This window comes from Mastomys coucha, unplaced genomic scaffold, assembly GCF_008632895.1.
Source record: "Mastomys coucha isolate ucsf_1 unplaced genomic scaffold, UCSF_Mcou_1 pScaffold22, whole genome shotgun sequence".
In the NCBI taxonomy this organism is placed as follows: Eukaryota; Metazoa; Chordata; class Mammalia; order Rodentia; family Muridae; genus Mastomys; species Mastomys coucha.
Genome location: NW_022196905.1, coordinates 261,285,725 through 261,296,102, shown reverse-complemented (window position 1 = coordinate 261,296,102; position 10,378 = coordinate 261,285,725). Strand labels below are relative to the sequence as shown.

Sequence of the window (10,378 nt, the reverse complement as noted above, 5' to 3'; positions counted from 1 at the left end):
GAGTACACTGTAGCTGTACAGATGGCTGTGAGCCATCATGTGGCTGCTGGGAATTGAACTCAGGACCTCGACGCGGCCCCGCTCGCTACACCAGAAGAGGGCATCAGATTTCATCTAGGATGGTTGTGAGCCACCACGTGGTTGCTGGGATCCGAACTCAGGACCTTCGGAAGAGCAGTCAATGAGCCATCTCCCCAGCCCCCACCAATGAGATTTTAGATTGCCTAATCCTTTTTCATTTTTTTTTTTGTAGGAACGATCTTTTATTGGGGGAGGATTCATCAATCCTCTTGGTTGACACCTTTCCTCGTGGCTGCCAGCATGTTGCTCAGCTCCTCCCACTTTCTCTTGGCACGGATGTGTGTGCCCACCCTCTCCTTGATGAACTTGAGTGTGCCCTTGTCCTAGGACACTTGGAGTAACTCCATGGTGCACCGCACAAAGCTACACACCTCCCCAATCACATTCCGCACGCATAAACTTGGTGTGCTTGGTGAGGTGCCTGCAGCACCAGCTGTGTCTTAGCTTGTTGACGTTCTTCGTCACCTTCTGGCCCTTGTTGAGACCCATGACCATGGGGTAGCACAGGGCCATGGCTGCTGCTCTCCAATGGCGGCTAGGACAGGAAACTAGATTACCTAATCCTTCTATAGAGTTCTCTATAAGAAGGCCTACACACCTTTGTCTGGGGTCACCATTTTGGAGAATGGTTGACCCCCACATGCTGGACATTTCTGCAGAATAAGTGCTCTTTGTCTTTGTATACTGACAAAGTCTGGGGTCTTCAGACCCCAGTGACTTTCAGACCCTTACACTCATCCTGATCCTTTTCCTCTCCAATTAACATGGGGGACTTGGTCCTCCTCGCTCTTCCTGGTCACAATCTCCCTTTCTCTTAAATGCACAAGCTCCTTTAGGGTCATCCTTACCACCCCAACCACTGCTAAGTTCATGGCTCCCCTCAGTAGATGAATCTTTCCCAAACCCTTTATGACATCACCTCAAAACAACCCTCTCTTTTACATTTCTACCCCCATAGGACCTTTCTTTCTTCGACTTCAGACAATACTGAGGTCAACCAATACACCCCTGGTCTCAGAAGTATGAAGTATACATCTGCTGAGCCTCAGTCCGACCCCACAGGTGCCTCCCCTACCTTTCCCTTTCCATCTGCTCCTGTTCCCTCCCATTGGTAGCAGACTGTACTATGGAGATCTGAGGTTCAAAAGACTTATGCTCAACTGTTCCTTCACCTGCTTGGCAGGCTCTGGAGACTGCTCACCAGCAGGTCATCACCACAATGCCTAAATCAACTTCTAGGACTCCTGTCCCTATTCTTGCTTTCTCTCTGACCAAACTAGAGATTACTGTCCACGTTGGCCAGAGATTTATGGAGGCTCTCCTTATCAGTCCTATAGGAGACATGATGGATATTCAGTGTGGTCGTTTGAATAGGAATAGCCCCCATAGAGTCATGAGTTTGAATGTGTGGCCCCTAGGGAGTAGCACTATTAGGAGGTGTGGCCTTGTTGGAGGAAGGTGTCACTGTGGAGGCAGGCTTTAAGGCCTCATATATGCTCAAGCTATGCCCAGTGTGACACAGTCTCCTTCTGCAGCCTATGGATCAAGATGTAGAACTCTCAGCTCCTGCATGCTGCCATGCTTCCCACCATGATGATAATGGACTGAACCTCTGCAATTGTAAGCCAACCCCAAATGTTTTTCTTCATAAGGGTTGCCGTGGTCATGGTGTCTCTTCACAGCAATGAAACCCTAAGACATTCAGGAGAGCATTCTACCTTTTATGCAGAACAGGGATTTTTTATTTTTTTATTTATTTTTTTTTTGGTTTTTCGAGACAGGGTTTCTCTGTATAGCCCTGGCTGTCCTGGAACTCACTCTGTAGACCAGGCTGGCCTCGAACTCAGAAATCCTCCTGTCTCTGCCTCCCAAGTGCTGGGATTAAAGGCGTGCATCACCACTGCCTGGTTAAGAATGGGAATTTTTATCTCTGAGTTAAGGACCCATGGGATCCCAGATGGGAGATGGGCGTCACTGATAAGCTTTACTACAGCATTTACCACTACCATCCACTGGACTCATCAAAATACCAAGAGAATACACAGTAGGGACTGGTATTGGCTTAGGAGTCCCAAGACCAAACGCTCAGCATAGAGACTCATTTGCTGTGGAGATAAGGACTCAGCACTTGGCTCAGAGCAATTGATGAGCAGCTAGGAGAGGGAATCTAATGGTCAATGGGAAGGCTCTGAATGGCGGTTGTGACCTGGGAGGCACACACTAGCACCCTCCAGAGTGACCAGGAAGAGTTATTTACTAGCTGATATGTGGAGGTTAGGGTCTAAACAGGAAATGGAGTGACCATAAGGACAGAAGGTGGGACTGGTGCTGTCCACAAGAGGAGACGTTGGAGAGGCAGGAACCTTAGGGGAATGTTGGGCCACATCTTCTATTTTCTCTAGATCTACATGTTGGAAGAGTGGGGGTATGAAGGGAGCCTGGCCAGCCTGTGTGTGATAAACACGACTCCAGCAGGCCTTGTTCTTCTCCCCCATTCCCTCTGCCTTGCTAAAATCCATTAGATTACATTCCTAAAGCTAGCCACCAAGGTCTATTCCCTTATTTGGACACTTCCTTCCAGCTCTCAAATTATTGAAGTCCTGCAATCAGAAGCCCCCCTGGCTCACCTAATTGGCACACCCAATTGTATTAGTTAGGGTTTTACTGCTGTGAACAGACACCATGACCAAGGCAACTTTATAAGAACAATATTTAATTGGGGCTGGCTTACAGGTTCAGAGGTTCAGTCCATTATCATCAAGGTGGGAGCATGGCAGCATCAGGGCAGGCATGGTATAGAAGGAGCTGAGGGTTTTACGTCTTCATCTCAAGACTGCTAGGAGAAGACTGGCTTCTAGGCAGCTAGAACTAGGGTATCAAAGCCCATGCCCACAGAAACGCACCCACTCCAACAAGGCCACACCCACTCCAAGGCCACACCTCCTAATAGTGCCACTCCCTGCCCCAAGCACCTACAAACCATAACACCAATTAAAATTAAACACCTCATCCTAACAAGGGGTTTCCCCTTGAACCTTTATAAACCACCATTTGCCTATGAGTCACATCTGTCTATCCAGAGGCAGTCTTCAGTTATCTCCTCCTCCCCAAACAAATTGCCCTTCCCCTCTCCTTGGTTCCCTGCTCCTCCTTCCTTATCCTCTACTCCTGTCTTTGCCTCTTATTTTCCAAAACGAGGGCTGGTGTCTTCAGAACCTTTGCCATTCCCATCACAAGGCTTGTGGAAGCGCCACATGACACATGGTGCAGCTCCACCCCTCCCGCAGTCCTGGGTATACCAGTGGCATTGTCACTGGAACCATGGGGCTAACTACTTTCCTAACTATCCATTCTCACCAGTGGATGTCTCAGATCATCCTCACCTTTCAGGCCCAAATAGACTCACTGGCTGCCATGGTACCACACACTCAGCGGCTGTTGGATCCACTAACAGCAGGGAAGGTGACCGTGGCCTCTTCCTTGGGGAGGAATGCTGCTTTTATGTCAGCCTTTCAGGTATAGTAAAAGACAGGATCCACAACTCCAGACAGATCTCTGAAAACAAAAGAAACAGATTGATGCCTCTGGCCAGTGGATCATTGACCGACCAGTGTCGAATTGGATACCACCTTCCCTAACCTCTTTTCTCTTCCTTTCCCGAATCCTACTAATTGCAGCCTGCTTCATAAACTTCTTGTGTGTGTGTGTGTGTGTGTATAGTTTTGTTTTTTTGAGACAGGGTTTCTCTGTGTAACCCTGGCTATCCTGGAACTCACGCTGTAGACCAGGCTGGCTTCGAACTCAGAAACCCACCTGTCTCTGCCTCCCAAGTGCTGGGATTAAAGGTATGTACCACCACTGCCTGACTCTTGTGTAGATTTCTCCAATAGTAAATTCAAAGAATTGTTAACCAGACCTTTAATCAATGCTCTTATGGGAGTTTCAGCTCCCAGCTACAGGACCAGAGGCCTATGACCTGTGATCATGCCCTGGTGGTGAAGGTCAAGCCTGCCTCACAGACCTCGATGCCCCATTCAGCAGGGAGAAGTTTAATGATAACATCGATTCCCTTTCCCAACCCTGATTGTTCATCAGTGGTGATAGGGGGTGGTAATAGAGTAAAAAGCCAGGCACAATTCCAGAACTTGAAATCCCACCAGTCCGTACCCTGGAAACCTCCATCCCCCCAAACCCCTAAAATAAGCCTGCCTCCCACTCAGTTCTTGGCTGCTGCTTCTCACCCAAGCAGAGACAGTCATACTCCTGAATTTTTCCCAACAAATCTCTGTGTGGGGTTTGTTGCATTGTATGGCTTTGGGGTATTCCTTGACTCCCAACAGCCAGGAGACCTTTCCTCTCAGAGCTGTGACACTTACACAGACGGGTCTACACAGTGGGTTTCAGGGCAGCCAAGGCTATATAGTGAGACCCTGTCTCAAAACACTGCAATTAGTAGGATTCGGGAAAGGAAGAGAAAAGAGGTTAGGGAAGGTGGTATCCAATTCGACACTGGTCAGTCAGTTTTCATTTTTCTGGAGATCAAATGAGGCCTTCTGAGAAGCATAGCCATTCTGCAGCTGAGTGACACTGGTGTGTCAAATCAATGAAGGTTCATAGAAAGTGGCACAGACAAGCACCCATCAGCACTCACTGAGGGCCAGCGCTCTCCCTTGATGCTGTGTCAGCATAATGAGCTGACGGGGTTCCTAGAGGCCCAGCTCTCTGTTTGCCTGGACACTGTTGCCTGGGGATTCATTTGTAGGTAGAAGGTAGATAGGAAGGTAGGCCAAGAGGGAGGGGGTGTTGCGTAACTGTTTCCTCCCAGATTAAAACATTCCACCCTGCAGGGAAGTTCCTTAAACAGGAGAGTAAATGTCTTAGGGCTTCCATTGCTGTAAAGAGACACCAGGACCACAACAATTCTTATAAAGGAAAACATTTAATTGGGGCTGGCTAACGGTTCAGAGGGGTAGTCCATTATCATCATGGCGGGAAGCATGGCAGTGTGCAGGCAGACATGGTGCTGGAGAGGCTGCTGAAAGTTCTACATCTGGATCTGCAGGCCACAGGAAGAGAACTGAGATACACTTCCTCCAACAAGGCCACATCCCTTGTAGGGCCACTCCCTGTGGAGGCCATTTTTATTCAAACTACCACAGTAAATAACTCAGGAAGCTTCAGGAAGTTCCTGAAACAGACTAGATTCACTAGGCCCATCCATGCCAGAGTAAGCAATAGAAACTGAGAGTCCCTCTTCAGAAGAGCAGAACCAAGCTCCAAAGACTCTTAGAGCAGACTGGCAGAAACCAGCCAAGCTGCCTGGAAGAGGTTTAGACTGACCGGAAAGGACACTCTCCAATCTGTTGAGCTGCCTGCAGGCTGTGCAGTGAGCTCCAGGTTTCCAGCTTTGTGAGCTGCCGCCCATGTTGCGGTGGGCCTTGGTGATACACGTGTCTTTGAGTCATTTCTGCTCCTGTAAGAAACCCCAGTAAAACTCATTGGTTCACCAAGCTGGGCTTGCCTGATATCTGTACTTGGGTCTGTCGTGGGACCTCTAATGGATGAGTAGATCTGTGGAATATCTCCTCAGGAAGTTTTGTTACACAACAGGGCCAGACCTAAAGTGGAGAAGAGTACAGGGGGCAAATCAGAAAGGCCCATGAGCCCTGACCTGGTGCAGTGGCCTGGGGGTGGGGTCGAGGGGCTCTTATAGAGTGATTTCTGGCTCTTTAAGCACCTCCCAGGGACAGAGAAGTCTGTCCACAGTGGTACCGGAGTGCCAAGGGCTCTGTCTGCCCCCTGCTGGTCACAGGATGTAGTGCAAGCTGCTCCATAGCCTTCAGGACCCATAGTGGGCACTGTTGTCCAGAGAACACACACAGAAAGAACAGTCGCTCACAGCCGGGTCCCTGCGTTCAAGGCCAGCCTGATCTACAGAGTGAGTTTCCTGGGGAGACAGTACAGGTGCATAGGGAGCCCACAACAGACCCAAAGACAGCGACACTGAGAAGCCCTGTCTGGAAAAATAAAAACAAACAAAAAACAACAACAACTGTGGCCACCTTGTGCTGAGTGGGGATGAAAGCCAAGGGATGCCAGAGGTGAAGGTAGAGGCGGGCACCATGCCAGAGGCATCTCCTCTGGCAATATACCAAGTATGTCATTGACCCACAGGCCAAGCAATGGCTGAGTGTGTGTAAACTCATCACCTCTAACACAAGCCTGCTCACGGAGGAGACCAGTCCTTTGTGAACAGGCAAAGAGTTTGAGAGCAACAACATGATCTTCCCACAAAGGAAGGGCCTGGCGCGACCCCTCGGCTGCCCTACCTCTAAACTCTCTGGCTCTAAATACTGTCCTAAAATAAGTAACGCTCAGTAGTGACTTCAGCGCACAGATGGCCCTACAGGTGTCCCAACCTCAAACTCTTTATCACCATAAGCACCTTCCTGAGGGACCCCAAAATTCAGACCTTTACTCTGAAAGCTGGAAGGCACGTGAGCTCTCCCCAGCAGTCCTGCCCTGGGTAGGCTGTGTCAGAGCCACCCAGTACCAGCTAAGAGTTTCAGATCTATCTACTGAAAGCATTCCACTACCCAACTCTCTGCTTCTTAGCAGGTATTAAAAAAATCCCGCAGACGAACTCTTGGCTTGACCCACGAACAATAGCCACTAGTTGTGTATGGCCACTTGGGTTATGAAAAACTCCCATCCTCAGTCAAGCCACCCGCAAGCACGTGCATGACTGGTATACCTCATGTTGGAAACTACAAAGGCAAGGATGGTCTCTTCAACAGAAATGCTTCTCCAGATGCATGAGATGCTCTCACCCCATTGTTTTTCAGGTTGTTTTGTTTTTGTTGTTAGATAACATTGGTGCCTTAACTCAGTGGCCTGTATAATGTTTCACAAAAGGCTTAGAGATGCAGTTTTATGTTTTTTATAAATCTGGCAAGACTATTTCCTTTTTGCAAAAAAAAAAAAAGTGTGCACCATGAGGCGGGAGATATGGCCCGGTGACTAAGAGCAATCATTGCTCCTACAGTTCCAAACACCACTCCAGTTCCAAGGGATCCAACACCATCTTCTGACCCGCACATACATGCCCTCAGATGCACACGCATACACATAGAACTAGTCAAAGAATACTGCAGAATGACCTAGGCTGAGCTGTCATGAACACCAGGGCATGAGGCTCCCTTAGTTGTATTCTATTCTGCCATGACTGTGTCTTACCGTGTCTCAGTGACAGGAGTCAGATGTGGTTGGCAAACTCATGCTGGGCACAAAGGGGAGAGGTGTAAAAGCAAGTCAAGGGCTTTATGGAGTTCTGGCCCTTAGCAGTCTAGCCACCTTTGATAGATAGTGTATGTGTGGGGATGTTTCTAACAATTCTTGTCTTATCATACATTCTTGCTGCCGTCCCCCAGCCCCATCAAACTCAACTAGCACATGCCTACTTCCTGAAGTCTCTAGTAAAAGCAAACTTGTTCTAAGTGACTGGAGGTTGTTTGGTTTTGATGAACCTTTGGGCCCTTAGGACAAGGAGTTACTACTTATTCTAGCTAGCTCTTTAACATGGCTTAAAGTGAGCCTGTCTTCCTACGGTGGCCCCTTGACCAGGTGACTGACCTCGATCAACTAGAATGTTAGGTCTCTATTCTGGCCAGAAATCCCATTCTCTTGGACTTTTCTCTCTGTGGGCCCTCATTGCTCCTGTAGTATTTATTACCTCCTCTAAAGAGCTGACCCTGGAATCATTTAGGAACCCTGCAAACACTTCTGCCATCTCTGGCCTCTGGCAAGAATGAGGCTGTCAAGATGTCCGAGGACATTTCTGGCAAAGAGATAAACTGGTTACTTTTCTTTGGAGTCTTCCCCCCACCCCAAGACAGAGTTTCTCTGTGGAGCCTTGGATGTTCTGGAACTCACTCTGTAGATCAGGCGGGCCTTGAACTCCTGGAGATCCACCTGCCTCTGCCTCTTGAGTACTGGGACTAAAGGCGTGCACCAGCACTGCCTGTTCTTTGGAGTTTTAGCCCTAGACTGCCTATCTAATCTCCCCCACCCCTCTGTTCTCGTCACTCCTGCCTCTAATGGTGCCATGCTGCTTCCTGCAGCAACCCCAAGTGCGTGCTCCTTGGGAATATGGTGTGACCATATTCCTGGGCTCCGAGGTCCACAGTGGCTTCCCAGGCAGGCAGTGACAAGGGCTGGCAGTTCCAGTCCAGGTGACCTAGGACAAGTTTGGGCAGCCAGACACCATGCTCCATCACATGTGCCACCCTCGGGGAGAACCAACTTTATCTCCTTTATGTCCTATACCACAGAAAAATCTCACTTGAGTTATTCCCCCTTAAATCTTCTGTATAATTCCATGTTCCTGCAGAAGGGGGGGGGGAGGTACCAGGACAACCATGGGAAGGGGGAGAGGAAGGAAAGGAAGAAGAGAGTAGCCACAGGGGCCATCCTGGAGTTGGTCAGCCCGGCTACACAGTGAGACCTTGTCTCACCCCCTCCCCAATATAATTAAAAATACACTAGGTCTGAAGGGATCACATATGACCCCCAGTAGTACAAGAGGCGGAGACAGGAGGATTACTAGCCTGGGCAACTTAGATTCTGTATCAAATTAAACTAACAAAGGGCTGGGGCCTTGTCAGAGGTAGAGAAGGCTAGCCCAGTGCACATGAGACACTGGGTTCACTAGCAAGAAAAAAAAGTATGGAACATTCCAGATCTATGGACAGAGAGGCTGGGTGGAGCAGGTAGGAGCCCGTAGACTGGCTGCTGCTGCTCCTGCAGGCTCCTGTGTCCCCTAGGGCTGCCAGTCCCAGTGTCACAGGGGCTAGGACAAGGGGCTGGCTCCTGAGCTCCAAACCTCTGGCTTTGCGTATATGTACCATCTCCCCAACTCTGGTACTGGCTGAATATGTCCTCCCACCAGACAGGGTACCTATACAGGCCAGGCCCAGCCTTGAGCTCGCTTGGCTTCCTGTGTGTCCTAGCTGGGGCCAGAAAACTCCACAAATTATAATTGGCTTCTCTCTCAGTACCTGCTCAGGAGATCTGCTTAGAGGTTCCTGCTATGCCCACTAGCAGCAGCAGGGGGCAGTGTGGCTCCAGGGACACCGTAGAGGAAGTGCCTGGTCCCACAGCTTCCCTTGTCCTTACTGAGGGGTTCGGGATAGGCTCTTTCATGTGCTGTCTCCACCTGGATTATATTTGGCCCCCTAACTTTCAGGCATGGAGGCCCCACATCAGCTTTGTAGCTCTTGCTAATGAGCCTGCCCAGCTTGGTCTTCCTGCTCCATTAGCTCCAGCCCTGAGTTTTTCTTCTGACACAGGTAACCTGGCCTTGTAGGCCAGTCACCTGTCTTACTGTGATCTAACTGTAATGTGGCAACAGGGTGTGTGTGTGTGTGTGTGTGTGTGTGTGTGTGTGTGTGTGTGTGTGTGCGCGTGTGTGTAGGGGTGAATCTGTAAGCCAGTACAGGTAAGCAAACACACCGTATGTCAGGTCAGAGGTGTCTGGTAAGCCGGGTTGGCCTCCAAAGGGACACAGGTTTTTGTTTGGGGTGTGTGTGGGGGACACAGTTTCCCTGTGTAGTCCTGGCTGTCCTGGAATGCTCTCTGTAGACCAGGCTGGCCTTAAATTCACAGAGCTCCTCCTGCCTCTGCCTCTGGGTGCTGGGACTAAAGGTGTGTGCCACCACCACTTGGCTAAGGGACACAGTTTTAAGGTATTTTCCACTTTGGACCAGCTGCCTCCAGGCTGCATTTGATGGAAAAGCCCCATCACAGTGAGAGCGATCACCAGGAAAGGCTGCTGCCTCTTCACTCCCCAACTGTTGTGCTCCCAATGTGTTCCTGCTGTGGCTCATGGGAGTTGGGCTTGGGTGAGAAGCCAGGCCACCCTCCCTGGGGACAGGTGAGTCATCTTAGGCCAGATCCAGAAAGGCAGGTGAGAAGTGGATGGCTTCTTCCCAGCAGGCAGAGCCAGGGGCTGTGAGTCTGGCCTTTTGTAGAGGGGGCCTGCCTCTCTTCACAAAGGCCCCTCTCCAGTGAACCACAGGTCTCGCTGATGCACAGCTATGTGTAGTGGTGGGCCATTTCAACTTGGAGTGCCTGCCTATCCTCACCCCAGGGCCTTCCCTCCCCTGTAACCACTCTTCCTTCGTCCCCTCAGCCCCATGCTGGGGTCAAGGAAGAGAGGGAGAGAGCAGAGGTGCAGAGGGCAGGGGTGCAGGGTACAGAGGGCAGGGGTGCAGAGGGCAGAGGTGCAGAGGTGCAGAGG

At 50.0% G+C, this 10,378-nt stretch overlaps 1 pseudogene; it reads right to left on the bottom strand.

Moving 5' to 3' along the window:
- Positions 1-281: 281 nt before the first annotated feature.
- Positions 282-594, bottom strand: LOC116068163 (annotated as a pseudogene).
- Between the last annotated feature and the right edge of the window lie 9,784 nt (positions 595-10,378).